The following is a 19860-nucleotide window of genomic DNA, read 5'->3' as shown; positions in this document are numbered from 1 at the left end:
TGAGCGAAATGTATTCTTGTGTTCATCATCTTTTTTTGGTTGGGGAGGAATGTTGTGTTCTAGTGTTTGACGCCAGCGGCGCCAAACATGCGTAGCGTCAGACCACGTGACCCATCCTAATAAATAGGGTCCAGCCACAGATGTACGCGAGTTGGCGGCGACGTGCGGACTAGTTAAGCACTACCACTGTGTCCGAGTGATTATTGCCGGCCTATCAGGTCGACACGCGCTAGGCCTCCACAGCGCCTCACATTCCCTACGATTAGCATACCTGATTGGAGTCAGAGAAGTCCCCGACACAACACCACCATCTGCGCATGATGTTATTATGGGGCAGAATCAATATTCATGTGTTGGGATAGTGCTTGGAAGGCAAGGCAATATTACATTTATAAGAAATGTGCTCTAATTTGCAAAAGTGTCATTCTTTTGCTTGCATCATGATGATTTTCAGAACAAATGTTTTGCTATGCACAAAACTGTATATATGAACTCCAGATTTTGTGGACAAGCCAGAACTTTCCTGAAGATTTTTCGATGGTACTAGGGATGCTGCCCAATTTCTTATTGATTTTGCTGTCCACTGAAACTTAGTTATTTCCTGATTTTGCATGTATTTCTGCCCAGTGCCAGACTATCACCAAATGTGACCGTACCTACAACTCCGCTGCTTTGCAGCTTCAGATCAGAGAAAGACATCACAGCAGGATGACTAGTGGGAGGTGTTCATTACAGAACTCAACACACAAGAAGAGACTGTTCACAGGAATTACTCAAGACTCCTGAAACCACGTTACCAGTGTAATGTACTCATAACCACTGATAACATCTAAGACTAGCAGCGACATTCTTTATTCTCCATCTCAGTGATACTCAAAGTACAGCCCAGGGGCCACATGCGGCCATCCTGACCTCAACATGTGGCCCCCAAGCCAAGAGCAGCACTGGGTTAATGTTAATGTGACTCAGCACTAACATACAAAAATAGATTAAATAAACCAGGAAGCATTTGTTTAAAGGTTAATTGAAATTTTATAAAGGACATAACTAGGGTGTCCTAAACCACTTATCTTTAGGAACACCTTAATTTTTAAAGACATCTTGCAGTAAAAGTATGATAAAATCTGTTAATAATTTATTTACATGCAGAATCATTTCACCTTAGTACATCAGATTATCAGTACATTGAGAAGTATTTTTAAGTGATAGTTTTCAAACATGAATTGAGAAACATTCATTCTTCTCTACACCCTGATAACAATGCCAATAGTGTACGGAGTCAAGTCACTTCTCATGTGCAATTTTTGGGGACCAGGGTTTCTAATACCCATCACTTTTCAAAAAAACCCTCCCCAAACCCCGACAGCCACCTTGCTCGTGTCAGTGCACTCCTCGGTTACATCACAGACCAAATTTGTGGCCCCAGGGAAAATTTTTGTCAGTACCGATGCTCGATATCATTCTCTATAACAGGTTGATGAGCCTTACCGAAGGGATGTATGACGTTACAACGCATACTTTTACCATGCCTACCATTACCACGCAATTTTTACAACGCAGGATCCATTACAACGAAGTACCATTACCACGCATGTATTTACAACGCATATACCTTTACAACGCATACAATTACAACGTAAGTATTGGTAAGTATATAATATTTTTTTTAATTTAATTTAATTAAAATTAATATAATGTAATTTAATTTAATTTAATTAATTTAATTTAATTTAATTTAATCAATTTAATTTAATTTAATTTAAATTTAATTATATTTAATTTTTAATGTAATTTAATTTAATTTAATTTAATTAATTTAATTAATTTAATTTAATTTAATTTAATCAATTTAATTTAATTTAATTTAAATTTAATTATATTTAATTTTTACCCTGTACCCTTTTACCCAAAAACCCAAAACTGACCCTGAACCCTAAAAATACCCCTTTACCCAAAAACCCAAAACTGACCCTGAACCCTAAAAATACCCCTTAACCCAAAAACCCAAAACTGACCCTTAACCCCAAAAATACCCTTTTACCCAAAAAACCCAAAACTGACCCTGAACCCTAAAAATACCCCTTTATAAAAAAAAAAACTGACCCTGAACCCTAAAAATACCCCTTTACCCAAAAACCCCAAACTGACCCTGAACCCTAAAAATATCCCTTTACCCAAAAACTGAAAACTGACCCTGAACCCTAAAAATACCCCTTTACCCAAAAACTGAAAACTGACCCTGAACCCTAAAAATACCCCTTTACCCAAAAACTGAAAACTGACCCTGAACCCTAAAAATACTCCTTTACCCAAAAACTGAAAACTGATCCTAAACCCTAAAAATACCCCTTTACCCAAAAACTGAAAACTGTATCTAATTGGGCAGTAACCATACAACACAGCAAAAGCACGTATTTTGCACAACCCTTGGCACCATCATACATGCACAACCCTGCCAGGCCACAGTTTGGTAAGCATTTGCCACCTTAATGGCATATCTAGATCTATCTAGCTCAAGTTACACTCACACCTCACCCTATTACAGTACCCACCAGACCCAACCCCTGGCACCATCCTGCACACAACTCTGCGCCAAGCCATATCGCTGGCTAAGCATTAACCACCTTTTCCATCCTGAAGAGTAAACTTGCTGCCTTGAATCACCCGGTTTAATTTTTACACAGCAATCACATTTTTACACAGCACTAAAATGTATAGCCAGTTGACTGTAAAATGTGTCAATGTGCAAAAAAGTCCACTTCCTGAATGGTAAAAAAGAGCAGTTTCTCTGCTTTGCATTTACTGCGACTTTCAAGAAAAGCTACCCTCCCCCCCCCCCCCCCTTTCTGTACAGTGAAGGGCATTAATTAATATTATATTTATAATCCTAAGAAAAAATCCATTTGTTCATTTTACCCTTAAAACCTAGGTAAGAGGTGATCGAAATCAAGCTGAGGATTGAAGGGGCGAAGGGCGCTGAGAGGTCTAATAGCATCATGGCACCATCATTGATGCCTTAAACAAATGTTCTCAGTTACGGACCACAGTTTCCATTCCTAAACCGGGACAGGAGGATCCTACCTGTGAGCCATGTAAAATTCCTGCTGAGTCAATAAAATGTAGCATTTGGGCAGTAGCAGCACTCTCCAACAGTTTCATAGGTTTGGAATCAGAGATATGGAATACTGCTCTCTCTCGGAAAAGGTGAGCATGTGGGCATTACTTGGAATCTGTTCGTTTACAGCGCGGCACCCAAACCATTTATTCAGGTGACACCAGCTAAAGTATTTCCCTCGGCCCTGAACAGGGCAGGAGATGAAAACAAAATTTCAGGGATCCCTCATAGTCAGTTTACACGGTTATTTTTTTAAGGCTGTGGCCCAGAAATTGATAGCCAATATGTTCTGGCTTACTTAAGTAATCATAAATATGCTGTATTGTAAAATATCTTAGGCACCTGCTGCAGAGATCTTTATATACTCAACTATTTCATGGTGTACTAGTGCTAAGATTACTTTGGTGGTTAATGGGTTATACGCTGACATCTAGGAGCTGCAGGCAAAATACTAGGCATTACTTTAGAACGATACACAACTTAAAAAGGCCCCCGATTACACAGTCTCACTAAGACATTTATTTTAAGAGAAAGATTGTGCTGATAATCAAAATCTGAATAGTGAAGACTCACACAAGGTGATGCCATGCTATCCGATAAGTGTGGTTGGTAGGAGCTCACTAGTATGGCACAGAATGCTTCAATAAATGGGAAAGGAAAGAAGGAACCTCAAGAGGCATAGGACATTAAAAAAACATTCATGCAGCCTTATATTCAATCCTCGCCTAGTTGTCTTGTCCATGACTACAGAGATGAATCAATCTCCAGTCAACTCAACTACTGATCCTGAAATACCCCTTATGTGTTATGATCCTATAGATGCCTAGAAGCAAACATAATGATTATTAGTAATAGCTCACAGAGACAGACACATCCCACTGTCTTACAGTTCCTGCAGATCTCTTGCATACAAGCCTTGGAAAAGTCGAAAATCAGCCTGCTCTTAAATGCTTAAGAAGTGACAACAAGCTGTATTTAGGTCTCGACTATTCTATCCCGCAAGGATAAATAGGCGAGTATATAGTAGGCGAAACAAACTCTTGACCAAGCGCGGATTACGTGCAGTTCATGTGATGCACTCGTGTGAGACGTGCGTGCACGTCAAACCCTTCAGCCTCGCACCAGACTTCAATGGAATGCCTCCCAAGCTGCTCCCCCGCCATCAGCCTTCAAAGCAATGCCAGTCGTGCGAGACGCGCGTGCACATTAAACACCATCTGCCTCGTATCAGACTTCAGAGGCAGACTTCAGAGGAATCCGTCTCACAATGGCCCCTGCCCCTCCCCTTCCCCCACTACAGAGCGCGTCTCACGGCCGTGATTTCACTTTCACGGCCGTGAGCCTGTGTCTCTTTCATGGCCAATGCTTGGTTTTTTTTTCTTCTCCAGCATCCCTCCCAGGCTCTTTCTCCCCTGCTCCTGATTCTTCAGCTTGAAGTGAAATGTATTACCATCTCTGACACCCCATATGCTCGTTCCCTCCCACTCGCTCGCTTCCCTGCTCCCCCGCACCCCCACCCGACTTGTTAATGAAATATTGCTGCACAGATCATGTTACTTTTTAAATAAATATTGCAAAGCCTATATGCGTCGAACAGTAAAGCCAATATTAATGCATACAAGTGAAGCCCGTCATGCACGACGATGTGCGCATCTAGAGGGGGTGTGGCTTCTTTCTCCTTTTCCCTATGCAGCATGTATTAAGTCAATGGTAGGAAAGCTCTGCTGCTTCGTGCTGCAGAATAAATCAATAAAACTGTGTGTTTGCTCTTTCCCAGCCTCCCCCTCTGCCCCTCCCGCTCACTCAGGCTTCAGTGGAGCTGCTACTTTCCTCGACGTAGCCTGTTTTTTTTTTTCTTCTCCAGCATCCCTCCCAGTCTCTTTCTCCCCTGCTCCGGATTCTTCAGCTTGAAGTGAAATGTTATTACCATCTCTGACAACCCATATGCTCGTTCCCTCACACTCGCTCGCTCCCCTGCTCCCCCGCCCCCCACCCCCATCCGACTTGAAAGGAAGCCTCGCACACCACCATGCTCGTTCCCTCCCACTCGCTCGCTCCCCTGCTCCCCGCCCCCCCCACCCGACTTGTTAATGAAATTATTGCTGCACAGGTCATGTTACTTTAAAAATAAACAAATAAACAGAATCGTGTCCCCCAACCCTAAAAAATATCCTTCTCCCTGTGTCTCCTAACATGTTGCTCTCAAAGCATTGCATCTCGTGCCTAGGACCGTGAGATCTCCGCCACTGGAATGTGTGTTTGCTTTGACCTTGTGAACACTACCCTCCCCCCAGCTCAGATGTGTTTAGGGGCTGCACAGAAGTTAGCACGAGTCCATGTTTTGCACAGGGCCGCTTGCAAGCGTTGCTCAGTGACGCTTCGGCTGCCCTGTGGTCGCCTTGGCTTCAAGCTGCAGCGTCCCTGCTCGCTGCACAGCATGTAAACAAACCACGGGGCTGCTGCTGCCGGGCCCGCCTCCTCCCTGTAAACAGCCGCCAATCGGGAGGTGTGGGCAGGGCGGGTAGCGAGCGCGCAATAAACTAAAAGTGACGGAAACTGCTACACACGCGGCATTTTTGGAATACATGCATGCGCTCACGAATAACACGGTTGTTCTTTATCAGTTTATCCTATGCATTAGGCTGCCCATGGCTCACCCATGTTGATAGCCCTCAAAACATGACTGAACTAGTTTCTGCTGACACATCTTTTGTGTGTGTGTTTTATTTAAATTGATTACTGGTGGTTTCAGTTGCTCTTATAATGAAACACTTGTACGCCCATTGTCTGGCATGCTGGCTGTGCAGAATTGCTCACACGTAAATGTTCAAAGTTTCTTGCACCACATTATGCAACTAGGGAAAACTATTTGGTAACTGTTAAGTGTAGACGCTTTTTGTGTGGCGCACCTGTGATAGACAACGTGCCTTTTAAACAAGCACAAGCTTTGCCAGTTTTGGCTTACTTCCAGACACCGGCCATGATTCCTTGGACGTGTTAGGAGCTCCAACTCCAACTCCACCCTCCAACTCCACCCTCCAAATCCAACTCCACCCTCCAACTCCAACTCCACCCTCCATTCCAACTCCACCCTCCAAGTCCACCCTCAAACTCCAACTCCACCCTCCAACTCCACCCTCAAACTCCAACTCCAACTCCACCCTCCAACTCCAACTCCACCCTCCAACTCCACCCTCCAACTCCACCCTCCAACTCCAACTCCACCCTCCAACTCCACCCTTGAAATCTAATGCCACCCTCCAACTCCACCCTCCAACTCAAACTCCACCCTCCAACTCCAGCCTCCAACTCCACCCTCCAACTCCAACTCCACCCTCCAACTCCACCCTCCAACTCCAAATCCACCCTCCCACTCCAACTCCACCCTCCAACTCCACCCTCCAACTCCAACTCCACCCTCCAACTCCACACTCCAACTCCACCCTCCAACTCCTACTCCACCCTCCAACTCCAACTCCACCCTCCAACTCCACCCTCCAACTCCAACTTCAACCTCCAACTCCACCCTCCAACTCCAACTCCAACTCCAACTCCACCCTCCAACTCTAACTCCACCCTCCAACTCCAACTCCACCCTCCAACTCCACCCTCCAACTCCAATTCCACCCTCCAGCTCCAACTCCACCCTCCAACTCCAACTCCACCCTCCAACTCCACCCTCCAACTCCACCCTCCAACTCCATCCTCCAACTCCACCCTCCATCACTCAGGGGTGCCACCACATCACTCAGGGACACCACCACATCATTCAGGGACACCACCACATCACTCGGGGACACCACCACATCACTCGGGGACACCACCACATCACTCGGGGAAACCACCACATCACTTTGGGGCACCACCACATCACTCAGCCCAACCACATCATCAGTCAGCACCACAACAGCACTGTCCTTGCTTGCTACCAACAAGCATTGCCATAGCCAATGGGACTTGCATTAGGAAAGTGTAAGCTATTGGCTTTGTGACTAACAATGCTATTAATTTATATATTTTCAAAGCCAACACATATTAAAAAAATGTGTCATTTACAATACCAATAGCTCACACTTTCCAAATGCGAGACCTATTTCATTGCAAATGCTTGTTGTGGTATTGGCATCAGTGTGGTAGGCTCCAACTTGCCAGGATAAGAGTCGAACAAAAGGAGTGCTCTTGACCCTTTCAGAGAAACTTTTGTGTTTGGCCCAGCTGGAACTGGAAGTAAGAACCCTCGGACGTCCACACGGCCAGCTTGCTGCTCTAAACACAAATCAGAGAGAGTGCAGTTGCTGCTGAATGTGTTCTTGTGTCAGCAAAGAATCCTCAGTAAAAGTAAGCACATTTAACTTGGGCCTGCACTGATATCGGTACCAGGTGAATATTAGCTGCTGGATCCATGATCCAGAAGGACCCCCTCCAGCCCCCTTATTTCCAGCTCTAGTCAGAAGTAGTGGCGCCAGTAGGGAGATGATAGCCTGGTGGGACCGGTGCCCCATCTATAAAAGTCCTACTGTCTCCCCTTGTTCCCCACCCCCAGAGACAGCTGAGGCCAGCAAAAACAGACAGTGCCCTTCATCCTGGGAACAGCTATGTTGTTTCTGTTTACATTTCACGTTTTACTTTTGCACTCTAAGAGTAATTGCTTTTTCCAGGATACGATGTTTATATCGGTTTTTTCATTAAAAATGTTATTTGTGTAGCGCGTAGTGAGAAAAGAGGTGCTCCTTTGTAGTTGTCAGTGTTCAGCTTGTGGATGGACCACAACTGAGAGCTGTGCATTTCAGTCTGAACGCCGTGCAAGTTTTTCACAGTGCTTGAAAGTGGATCATGAAGGGTTCCAGAATACATGCTCATCCAATTTGTGGCCTTTCCGCAGAGCACACATAGCAGTGGTCAGTTGTGTGCCAATTGTCATAGTGAATACATGCAAAAGTGTGTAAAAACCATGTACACTTAATATATTATTGACAGAACAAAAGCTAAACCGATCAATAAAAATACCTGGGTTTAATTTTTAGGAGGAATTTAAATTGGGGAGCGCATTCAGATGCCACTAAGCACAAGGCCCTATTGCAGGCCAGTTGTCTGTTAAGATTCAGTGGTAGGTTTGGGGGGCTATCTCATATCCCATTACTGAAGGCTTATGAAGGCAAGATACCCCCGTTAGGCCTGTATGGGGGAAGGGTTTTTTCCCTCGACCCAACTTAAGAATGGGATAGACATGGAGGGGTGGTGCTCAAATGACCTTTATCACTCCCACGTGGCTCAATGGTTCAGGCCATAAGGAGAGAGTGCTATTTGGTCTCTTGGAGTATGGCGGCCTCTACCCGGGCACTAACATATTTTAAAACATTGTCGGAGGGTTATGAGGTGGTCAAAGTCTCCAAAATGTGTTGGGAAGAGATCCGAAGTAGTGAGGGGATGTGGGCAAAGGCCATAAGAACTAGAATAATTGCACTAAAGAACCTTCATGTAAATAGTGGTACTGTCACACCTTGGCTTCCATTTCCCAGCCAACGAGCACTGAGGGAATCAGCTTCTACGGCGTCAGAATCTATTGACCTACTGTATCTAATAAAGAGATTATCCATTAGCTTCTCGATTGCTACGTTGTGCCAGGATACTGTTTTTCCCTATCTATCACGGCTTCCAGACCCAGGATTGAGGAATGAAATTTTAAGGGCCAGGGTGGTATGTAACCCAATCTACTCTTCCCGCCCACATAGGATCAGAGTACAGAGTAATAGTGGTTTTTGTCCCTGCCCTCTGAAAGTTAAAAGTACCCTTATGCATATTCTTATGGACCGTGCCTTTTATTTTACAAATAGAATACCGTTTTTAAGACCTCTGTTTTTTAAATATGATGCTCTCCATAGGGATAAAGCTGTGGAGTTATTGTCTGAAATGTGTCATCTTGATGTGGAAGTTGGAATTGCCCGGTTTCTACGATCTGTAAAACAAAATCTTAATCATGAAATGTAGTATAAGGGGGGTAGGATAGCTAGGAGGGGGATCCTTTTAAATGTTTTCAATCTGTTTTAATTGCCTAGTGTGTTTTTTCTTATACAATGTTTTATGGACAAATGTCTAAATAAACTGGTTTCTGATCCTGAATCTGAAAGCTAAAGAAAATGTAGTTCTGTGTAGGAGGGACTGGTGAAGTGAGGGAGATGCAAGGAACAACATGCAGGAGATAGGTGTGAGATATGTAGATTGATTCGGGAAGATATGAGGGGAATAAGGACAAATGTCTAGAATAGAGTGGTGCGAAGAGGAGAATGGACATATACATGATTGCGATACGCCAAATGTCTTGCCCCTTTCACAGAACATATTAATGTTTAATTCACGGTTTGCTTAACTTTAAAATGTTTGTGTGTGTGTGTGTATATATATATTTGGTGAACGACATACCACAGTGTTGGGCGCTGAAGAAGGCTGATGAGCCGAAATGCATTCGCCGCCACTGAGAATTTGTGAATAAAGCGAGCTGTTTGACCTGAAGTCCCCTTTGGCCTCTGTGTTCTTCTTTCGAGGGAACTTTGCTGTTATATATTCTGCGCCTGCCTGAGCCGCCGTACAGAGGGCCCCGCTACATCAAGTGACCCGGAGCAAGTCTGGCACCACGCTGCCTGCAGCGTTTCTTGTGAATCGAGATATCGATAGCTCCGGTGACCGCCAGGATCCACAGAACACCATTGGGGAGACTGAGGTATTTTACCTCATTGGGAGACCAGTCCTCATTGACTGCCCCTGCCCAGCGGATTGCCTGTGTTATTTTGGCAGTAGCGGTTCGAGGGGACCAAGGGAAACGGCCGTGGACTTTCTCCTGTTCTGCGACTACGCTCCGATCACCGCCTACCTGTCAGCCAGCACAAACCTATCGTTTGCCTCACTCCCCCATGCCACCTCCCCAGTCTGGCCGCCACAGTGCATTCTGGGACATGTTGTTCTCCTACTGATCACGAACTATCAAGGGTGTGTCGACTACATTAGGGGGAGCAGCGCCAGGTGCTGGGAGATATTTCATGCAGGAAGGAGCCATGTGGTGAAGGACATGCCACAGTGTTGGGCGCTGAAGAAGGCTGATGAGCCGAAATGCATTTGCCGCCACTGAGAATTTGTGAATAAAGCGAGCTGTTTGACCTGAAGTCCCCTTTGGCCTCTGTGTTCTTCTTTCGAGGGAACTTAGCTGTTATATATATATAGTCACAAAACACATGCACAGTCTTCATGATCACCAGCTATAGGTGGCTCCCCCACTATTGTCTGTAGCCCAATATGTGCAAAACACACGCCTAGAAAGGACGCCAGCCAGTGTCCCGGAGGGAGCTTATGAATAGAAATCATACATTCCAACAGGAAAGTGGGAGAGTTAAAGAAAATAATTGGGAGACTTCTATTGAAGCGGAGGCAATTTTAGGCAAAAGACAGCCAAATTAAAGCCATGTGTTGCTACAACATGCTGGAGTCTCCCGAATGAATCGGGTATATTGGCATGTACAGGGCCAGCGCTAGGCATGTGCAGTGTGGGCAGCTGCCCAGGGCCCCCCCCGCCCAGCCGACCAACAAGGGGCCCGCACTTCTAAAGCTCCTGCCTTGGGCCTCACAACTGTGATGTAGAGCTGCGAGGCCCAAGGCCTCACAATCATGTGCGTGCACCTCTGGAAATATTAAGTTTTGGAACGCACTTCCCTGGGCTTCGCCACACTGCCATGACTGCGTGAAAAGCGGTACAAAAGGGGGTGGGCCCGGTGCTCTCCTGCTGAGTGAAATAAAGTATAACCCTCGATGCATCAACCCTGCTTCAGTGGAGTTATTGTGGGGGTAACTTGGGACCTTACAGTGGCGACGAGGCTGTGGAAGAAAAACAGAGAAAAAGGCAGAAGGAAGCCCATAAGGAGAACTGATATCGGACCCACCACACAAGATTGTCACCAAGTGGAGCAGCACGGAGGGGGCAGAAGGCACAGCAGGAGAGCGTGGCAGGGGACAGCGCCAAGACGCCCAGGCAACCAGAAGGAGCAGAAGCTCGCCAGGTACGAAGGGCTGCGCGCCGCCACAGAGGGGCAAGGAACTTAGTCTACAGGGACACCTGCCACCATATAGGCAAAGAGGAGACAGCAGGGGTGGACACTGTGCCAGAAAACAGCCACCAGTCACCAGCGCCCAGAACACGTTTAAAGCCCTGGCGGAGTCAGGACGACACGGAGAAGGGGGTGCCGGAGGGCCCCAACCAACCCAGACGTAAGGGGAGAGTGCAAGCGCGCCAGGCAGCCCGAGGGGACAAGGAACGGAGCCAGAAAGACGCGCCAAAATGAGTGCACAATCGTCCTCACTCACCACGCCGAACCGGTTCTTACCTAAACCAGGAGAGCCTGTAATGAAGTGGGAGGACTGGAGAGAATACTTCATGAAGTGGTGGAGAGGTGTGGCTCACTGGTTAGAGGCAGCAGACCTGTAAGCAGAGAACGGCCCGGGACCAGGGTTCAATTCCCGACGCGGCAGGGTCTTGGACCAGGGTCAACGGACTCGATAATTCTCGCCTCAGTGCCTACTCTAACCAGGGAACACACTCGGTAACTCTGGGCATTAAGCTTGCCTCATCTCTACACCGGCCCCCCACAGACGCCGGGGATGCCTGGTTTCACCCTGGAGATACCCAGAAAGGGACCATCTCACAGGGAAAACCAGGACGGGTTCCCCAGCGGTCTACAGCGCCAGGACACTCGGGTAGAGTAACAGTGCGCTTTACAAGTATCCAACATTTACATTTACATTTACATGAATTACATTGAGGCCCTGGAAGATGAGAATGGAGAAGCCTTCCCCAGCAAGAGGAAGAGGAGGATATTGTTTCACAACTTAGGCCCAGAAGGGATAAGAGTCTTCCAGAACCTTGTGCGCACCCCCAGGCAAGCAGCGGATGATGATGTATTCCGTCATGCGATAGAGGATTTAAACAACCATTGTCGGCCCGCAGTGTGCACATCCATAGATAGGCACAATTTTCAACAGAGAAAACAGGAAGCGGGCAAAATGATAGACGGCTATGTAGCCGCGCTAAGAAAACTGGCAATCACGTGCAAATTTGAAAGGGGCCTCACCCCATGGGACTCGCAGCTCTACACCACAAGTAGGAGGCTCAGGGAACAAAAGGGCCTCTCCCAGGCTAATCACGACCTTTGATTGGGGATCCAGTGTCACTGCTGCCTACAAAAAGGCACTGCAGAACACCCCAAATCCCACCCTTTAAACCCTTCAGGCCTTGATGAGCTGTGAAAGAGATGCTTGTGGACAGCAGACAGGGAAGTCAGAACAACGAGGAATCCCGAACAACGAAGTCCTTAACCACGACTCTTCATATCAACGAATTCCTGAACCACAACATTCCTAAACCATGACTCAGATTTCTCCACCTCTAGGGAGGAAAAACTATTAGATAAGAAGCCGCTGCAGATTCATTACAAAAAAAGAACATACTGCTCGTGGTGTATAGTTATATATCGACCTCAGGAAGAATCACATATACTATTCCCGAGATTTAAAACTTGTGTCATATCTATTAAAAAGCCCCTTTCACAGAAATGAGACTTGTGCTCCCTTGAACATTTCATCTTACTCATAAATATGTCTTCCGAAACGAGCGTGCCATTACTTCTCCAGCAAACGAGATTCATTCTTTAAGACAATGTATTCCTTTTGAAAAAATAGAGTATACTTCTGTTTGAATGTGTTTTTCAATCCAAATGAGCACTTCCATATGTATGGCAATACTTTTGCCTCCATATATGTTTGCTCATAAAACTCTTTACACAGTAAATGCATCTTTCTTAAAGTCTAAAAATGATGTTGCAAAAGAGCCCTGTCACCTCAGAATAATAAAGTTGTAATGTTCCTAAAATGGCTGAAATACTTTAAATTGATATTTTGGGGAAAGCATGCATATCATTTCTGTTGAATCTGCTGATGTATGCGAAAAATCGTTTCCCTCTGTTTTCCGGACCGTAGTGCTGTTTTCCGATCCGGTGAAGAAGAGAAGAGGCAGCAATGGAAGACAGGTAAGATTAAAAAACGTTTTATAAAGTTTAATAGCATGGTGGGTACCTCTAAAGTAAAGTAAGATCTGTGGGAAGTGTTATAAAAAAGCGGATTGAAAAGAAAATATTAGCAATATGGTCATTTTTGTGGTTAAGGAACTCGTTATAAAAAATGTAGTTGTTTGGGTCGAATCGTTGTTTAGCCTTCGTGGTTAGGGAATTCGTGGTTTAGGTAGTAGTGGTTCAGTCATACATCCAGAGCCTTCAGGTACCAGGAAGCAAACAGCCTTAAATGAGTGCATGAAACCTATTCCAAGGACCTGTGCTGAGGGTATGTCCTGTAAGATTATTTCAAAGGTCTGTCACAAGGTTAAATCACTAAAGGAGGAACAAGGAGTTTATTATTTTCCCAGGAACAAACAGTTGAATAAATTAGTAGAGCCAAGACTGTGACACACTTCTACTGTAGTAAAGGCAATGCATAGGCCCACTGTAATTATGAAGCAGAGGACAACCAAATTGTGCGGCAGGGTTCATTAAATTATGTGGTAACAAATGTATGCAGTGTAATGCAGTATATTTGATCAAAGAATTACTTAAATCTTCTCTCATTTTATGCGTGTTAACACTGTCGGTGCATAGTCTGCCCCTCATTAGTATCAATTCAACACCCAAACATAGTAATAAGAAAACAATAGGTGACCAGTGAACCTTTGAAATGGGCCTTTCATTGCATGGCAACACGTTGCTGGGTTTTTAGTAACTTTTGAACCGTTAGAGCAAGAAACATTTTTTAGGGTTAAAATTTGTAGATTATGGAGCAGATGATGGATTATGTGGCAAATGTGGCAATTCCATAATTATGGGAAAAACATCCTGGCTGCACAATTGCATAGTTTCAGTGGCCCTGGCTATACATTTACCACTATATTGCATTTGGGTGAATATACCATGTGACTGGGCACTTCTCTCCGAGGTAATATTTAAGGCCTGATTGCGACTTTGGCTTTCCTCCTGTGGAGCGCCACACCAGTGCTCCATGGTAGGACCGCCAAAGCCGTCCCCACATTGCTCGCTGGATTATGACTGTAATCCTTGGCAGGCGGATGTGCTGCAGTGGTGTCTTAGAAAGACAACAAAAAACCTGCAATTTGAAAATGAGGGTCTCAGGGGAGATTTGTAATCTTTATAGACCTACTTGTACCTTGTCCCCCAACTAAACAATATAGAACTACACGAGAGGTAACAAGGGTCTTGTCAAATTCTTCGGGCTTGGTACCAAATTGTGGTGCTCAAAAAACCGGGATGCTAAATAGTCATCAAGTAATGAGAAATACAGAGGAGAGGTAGGTGAGTAAACTGCAGATGCTGGTCTACAGAGAAAGTGGAAAGAAACCCATCAGCCCACCAGTTGGCAGAACTTCATCATCTGGGTCATGTCACAATTTCCGCTTGATTCAACCTCAATATGTTTACTTGAGGTTTACTAAAACCGGAATGTGAAAAAGAATTGTCAACCAGACAAAGAGTGTTGTAAAGGGATGTAAAAGAGAGGTTTGGTTGCAGTGCTCAAAAATGTGAAAACAAACTTTAATGTGAATTAAAAATGCCTGTATTGATGTCTACAGAAATTTTATTATGGACGACCATCAAGACGGCATGTTTAAAAGCAGAGTGGATGTAGTATGACAATATTACTACTTCTCAAGAATATTAATTGGTCGACATGTTTCAGCCCATCAGGGCTTTCATCAGGACCTATGGTACACACTACCGCAACACTTACCACTGTTAGTGATAAAGAATATAAAGACCTACCAGTGGTGTAGTCTGTTATTTCGCAGCCTCTCCTATGTATCCAAAACACAGACAAGAGAGATATACACAGGACAAAACAATTCATCAGTAATTCTTTCGACAATTGTGTAATTTCTACAGTGTTTGACATCTAGTAAATTTTACTTAGGAGCATATTTGTACTCACCCAACATTGTAGGGAGGACAAGCCTCACCTCACCTGGCGCTCGCTCAGGAAAAGGGAGGCCACGCACTGAGTAGACAGGGGTTGAAAATACAAAAGAAGTTTACATCAGTTATCAACAAAGAAATATGTATCTCACAAAATGCACACAGATGGACAGAGACCCTGGTCAATGGCAACACATGAGAGACAATCTCCAGTATTCATGTGTCCGTTATTTGTGCGGGCAATTTGACCCCTAGAGTAGACAAGGAGCCCATTTTAGATTTCTAACTCGGGAGTCCTTTTTCTAAGTTGCCAACAATAAGTAAAAAAATCTTTTCAAAGATTTTTCGCCATGTATGAGAGTGTTGAAAAAACCTCATTTCAAAGTTTCAGCTATAGTCAGTATAGATTGTTACAGCGCCGGGTGCGCACGCAGCTCAAAGACTAGCATATAGCTTCGTCTATGTTGGAAAATGCTCGTAGCACAAGGTCTCAGCATATAGTTTAAACAAACTACACTCGTAGCGCAAGGTCTCAGCGTCTCGTTTGAAAGCGCAAAACAGCGGGACTCACCTCTCCGTCGTTGCCTCAAGCGAAGGGCTGAGTCGAGGTGGAGGTGCTGGAACCGCATATTGCTTCCGCCTAAAAGGGCTTCTTACGTCAAACTCCAGTGAGGACTTGGTTGTGAATCTAAGTACTCGCGACCTGTCCCCTTTAGAACATCGAGTACTTAATAAAGCTCTCGGGTTTGTACCTACTAACAGCGGCGATGCTTTCCAACTTCGCAGTGAAATGGAAAGATTCTTTCGAAGTGTGAGACTACACTTTTTCTTTAAAGATAAAGTGAAAGATGTTCCACAATCTACATATGACACGAACACCGGTCTAAAGACCCAATCTCTTTTCATGCCTCTTTTACAACAAGTGCCATCAAGAGTTGGTGCCTTCGAAACAGCAGTGCTACATGAAATGAAGACACTGGATTTTTCCCGACATGACACTTTCCAGAATCTATCTAAACAGGAGAGACGAGCACTAGATACTCTATCTAAAGATAAGAGCATCATGATCAAACCAGCTGACAAGGGGGGTGCGATCGTCATACAGGACATGACCTCATATCAAGCTGAGTGCTTGAGACAATTGAACAACACCCAATCATACTCACTATTGAGTACGGATCCTACCCCGAGACTCTCAACTGAGATCAAGTCTATAGTTGAAGAGGCGAGTGCGGAGGGCTGGATAACAGCACAAGAGGCGAGATTCCTTGTTACTCTTCATCCAGTCACTCCGTACTTCTACACGTTGCCTAAGATTCATAAGGTAGCGAGACCACCTCCGGGACGCCCGATCATCTCCGGTATTGGTTCCCTGTTGGAACCATTGTCTTCCTTTGTGGTCTCTGTCCATCTGTGTGCATTTTGTGAGATACATATTTCTTTGTTGATAACTGATGTAGACTTCTTTTGTATTTTCAACCCCTGTCTACTCAGTGCGTGGCCTCCCTTTTCCTGAGCGAGTGCCAGGTGAGGTGAGGCTTGTCCTCCCTACAATGTTGGGTGAGTACAAATATGCTCCTAAGTAAAATTTACTAGATGTCAAACACTGTAGAAATTACACAATTGTCGAAAGAATTACTGATGAATTGTTTTGACCTGTGTATATCTCTCTTGTCTGTGTTTTGGATACATAGGAGAGGCTGCGAAATAACAGACTACACCACTGGTAGGTCTTTATATTCTTTATCACTAACAGTGGTAAGTGTTGCGGTAGTGTGTACCATAGGTCCTGATGAAAGCCCTGATGGGCTGAAACATGTCGACCAATTAATATTCTTGAGAAGTAGTAATATTGTCATACTACATCCACTCTGCTTTTAAACATGCCGTCTTGATGGTCGTCCATAATAAAATTTCTGTAGACATCAATACAGGCATTTTTAATTCACATTAAAGTTTGTTTTCACATTTTTGAGCACTGCAACCAAACCTCTCTTTTACAGCCCTTTACAACACTCTTTGTCTGGTTGACAATTCTTTTTCACATTCCGGTTTTAGTAAACCTCAAGTAAACATATTGAGGTTGAATCAAGCGGAAATTGTGACATGACCCAGATGATGAAGTTCTGCCAACTGGTGGGCTGATGGGTTTCTTTCCACTTTCTCTGTAGACCAGCATCTGCAGTTTACTCACCTACCTCTCCTCTGTATTTCTCATTACTTGATGACTATTTAGCATCCCGGTTTTTTGAGGTGTCTTAGAAAGGCACCGCCATGGGACTGCCGCTGTATGTTCCTGCATGGTAAGGAATGCACCATGTCATGAATTCCGTACCGTGCAGGAACTGGGGGTGCAAAAATACAGGGTGGCAGAACATGTGCCCCTCCTGCACGCACTCCCATGCAAAGAGGCACAAGGGGGCCCACTTAGCTCCCCTTTTGTTGCCTTCACACCACTCTTTTCATGGCAGTCTCACTGCAATGAAACGGATGGCGGTGAGGCAAATTGTAATAGGCTTGGCGGTGCTGCGGCACCACCAGCGTTCTGCAGCCTCTGACTGGTTGCAGCTGTACTGTGGCAGTCCAAATGCCAAAGTCCTGAAATGGCGGGTAGACTGCCGTAGTCATTATCAGGACCGGAGTCCATGTTGTAATCATACGCTTTCTAGCAGTTTTTAAATGGAATCAAAATACTCCCAACGTTGCCAAAAAAAGGAGCACAGCAATAAGTAAAGAAAAGTGATTGCCCAAGAACACACAGTTTGTTCAGGTGAGAGGCCGGGGTTCAAAAATGTGGCTCCTCGTTCCACATTTACAGTTAGTCTACTGGCCAAGGGGGTGCCCTTCTCAGGGAATTGTCATTCTAGTTATAGTGTTTATTTCCATCATATTTTGGTGAAATGGTAAAGTTGAGTTTAGATGTCAAATAACACAGTTCCCTGGCTAAAACATACCCACTGGAAAAGGTCATGTGGTGGATGTTACTACTAGACACTGCTAGAAACTGATATTTGCCACTGGTGTTTAAAAGCTTAAGCACTTCATTCCATATGAATACTAGAGTACATTTTCTAAACTTGTCACTCAAAGTTTGCAATAGTGAGGACTTACGACTTACTCCAGGACGTGGGAACAGGATCAAAATTCACATATAGTATGAATAGCAATCGCAATCAATAAACTCAGTCTCCAGCTGAATTATTTTAAGATGGTTTGTGTCAGAGGCAGAGATTTAAAAGTAAGTTCCAAAAATCTTTTATGTGACTTGCAGTTCCTCTGCTATGCAAGAAACTTTGGATGTTTCAGAAAACACGTGTCTCAAAAGGCACAAAGCGCCCTGTGAAACCAAAACTGGAAATTGGCCACCCTCCTATGGCCTCGCAGTGCTAAACCATACCTGTGAGCTCCAGGGGACTGGCCCCCTTCTCCTGGGACTGATGGGTCATATGTATGTGGCCCACGAATGGAGACTCTTCTCCTCTGAGACTGGCGGCTACACTAGACCATTAATGTGAGGCCCAAGTCCGTGGGGACTCCTCTCATGGGCCTTGCCACACCAGCCAGTAGATTTGAGGACCAGGGGATGGGACCCACCCTGGAGATGGGACCACCCTCCCCTTGGCCTAGCAGTGCTAGACTACTGCTGGGGACATAGTGGAGTGGGACCACACCCCCTTAGCCTCACAACACTAGATTATAGATGTGAGGCCCAGGGGAAAGGTCCTACCCACTCCCCTGCTCCTTACAACTCTGGATCATGGGACTGTCCAGCAGAGAAAACCCCCATCAACTGGGCTTGCAGCACCAGACCATTGCCGCGAGACGCAGGTAAGAGGCCGCCATTACACTGCACTCTGCTCTCCTGGGCCTCGTTGCTCTAGACCATGGTTGAGAGGCCCAAGGCAGGCGGGGTTGGGAGGGGGGCACTCTAGGGTGCAAAGCCATGGTCCAGTGCTGCAAGGCCCATGGGAGTTAGACTCCTCAACCTACACCTAGTACCAAGCCAGGGATATTAGGTGCCCATGGTACCCAAACTATGGCACCATTGCTATGCAACTTGCCTCTCTTTCATAGGCCTCACAGCCATGTTTCTGCACTCTGAGTCTGAGGGCAGATTCTCCCTTGGGCCCCTCAGCCATGGTTGGATACCCAGGGCAGGGAGTGCCCACCCATGAGCTTTGAGGTACTATTCCATGGCTATGAGACCATGGGGGAAGGGGTCGCTCTCTCATGGGTGTAGCTATCACTGCGGCAGGTGCTATGGCACCAGGGTACATGGGTGGCAAGGAGCCAGTGCACCAAACGTATTGTTTACTTTTACTGTCCAGCATCGTTTACTTGCACCAAAGCCCATACTTTACCACTGGCCCCTTCTCCCATGCACCTCAGAGCCATGACCTAGAGCTGTGAGGACCCGGAAAAGCCTATCCTCTCCTAGGCTTTAAAGCATTGGTCCAGTGCTCCGAGACCCAAGAAAGGGATCCTTCTGTCCTAGGCCTCCCAGCACTGGACCATGGCTCTGAGGGTTGAAGCTATAGATAGAATAGCAAGTGCAGTGTCACTGTTGCCTTGTGGGGTTTTGGGGCCAATGTACTTACATTATGGCTGTATTTTACTGTCCATTCAGTGGACGGAGGAACAATTTACTTTGTTTGCCCCAGGGCTCAATGCACAATTGTTACGGCACATTTTCCCCTCCTGTCTCAACCATGTTCATCCGCTGCTAGTCCT

This window comes from Lissotriton helveticus, chromosome 1_1 (genome assembly GCF_964261635.1).
Source record: "Lissotriton helveticus chromosome 1_1, aLisHel1.1, whole genome shotgun sequence".
Taxonomy (NCBI): Eukaryota; Metazoa; Chordata; class Amphibia; order Caudata; family Salamandridae; genus Lissotriton; species Lissotriton helveticus.
Note: the sequence above shows the minus strand (reverse complement) of the source record.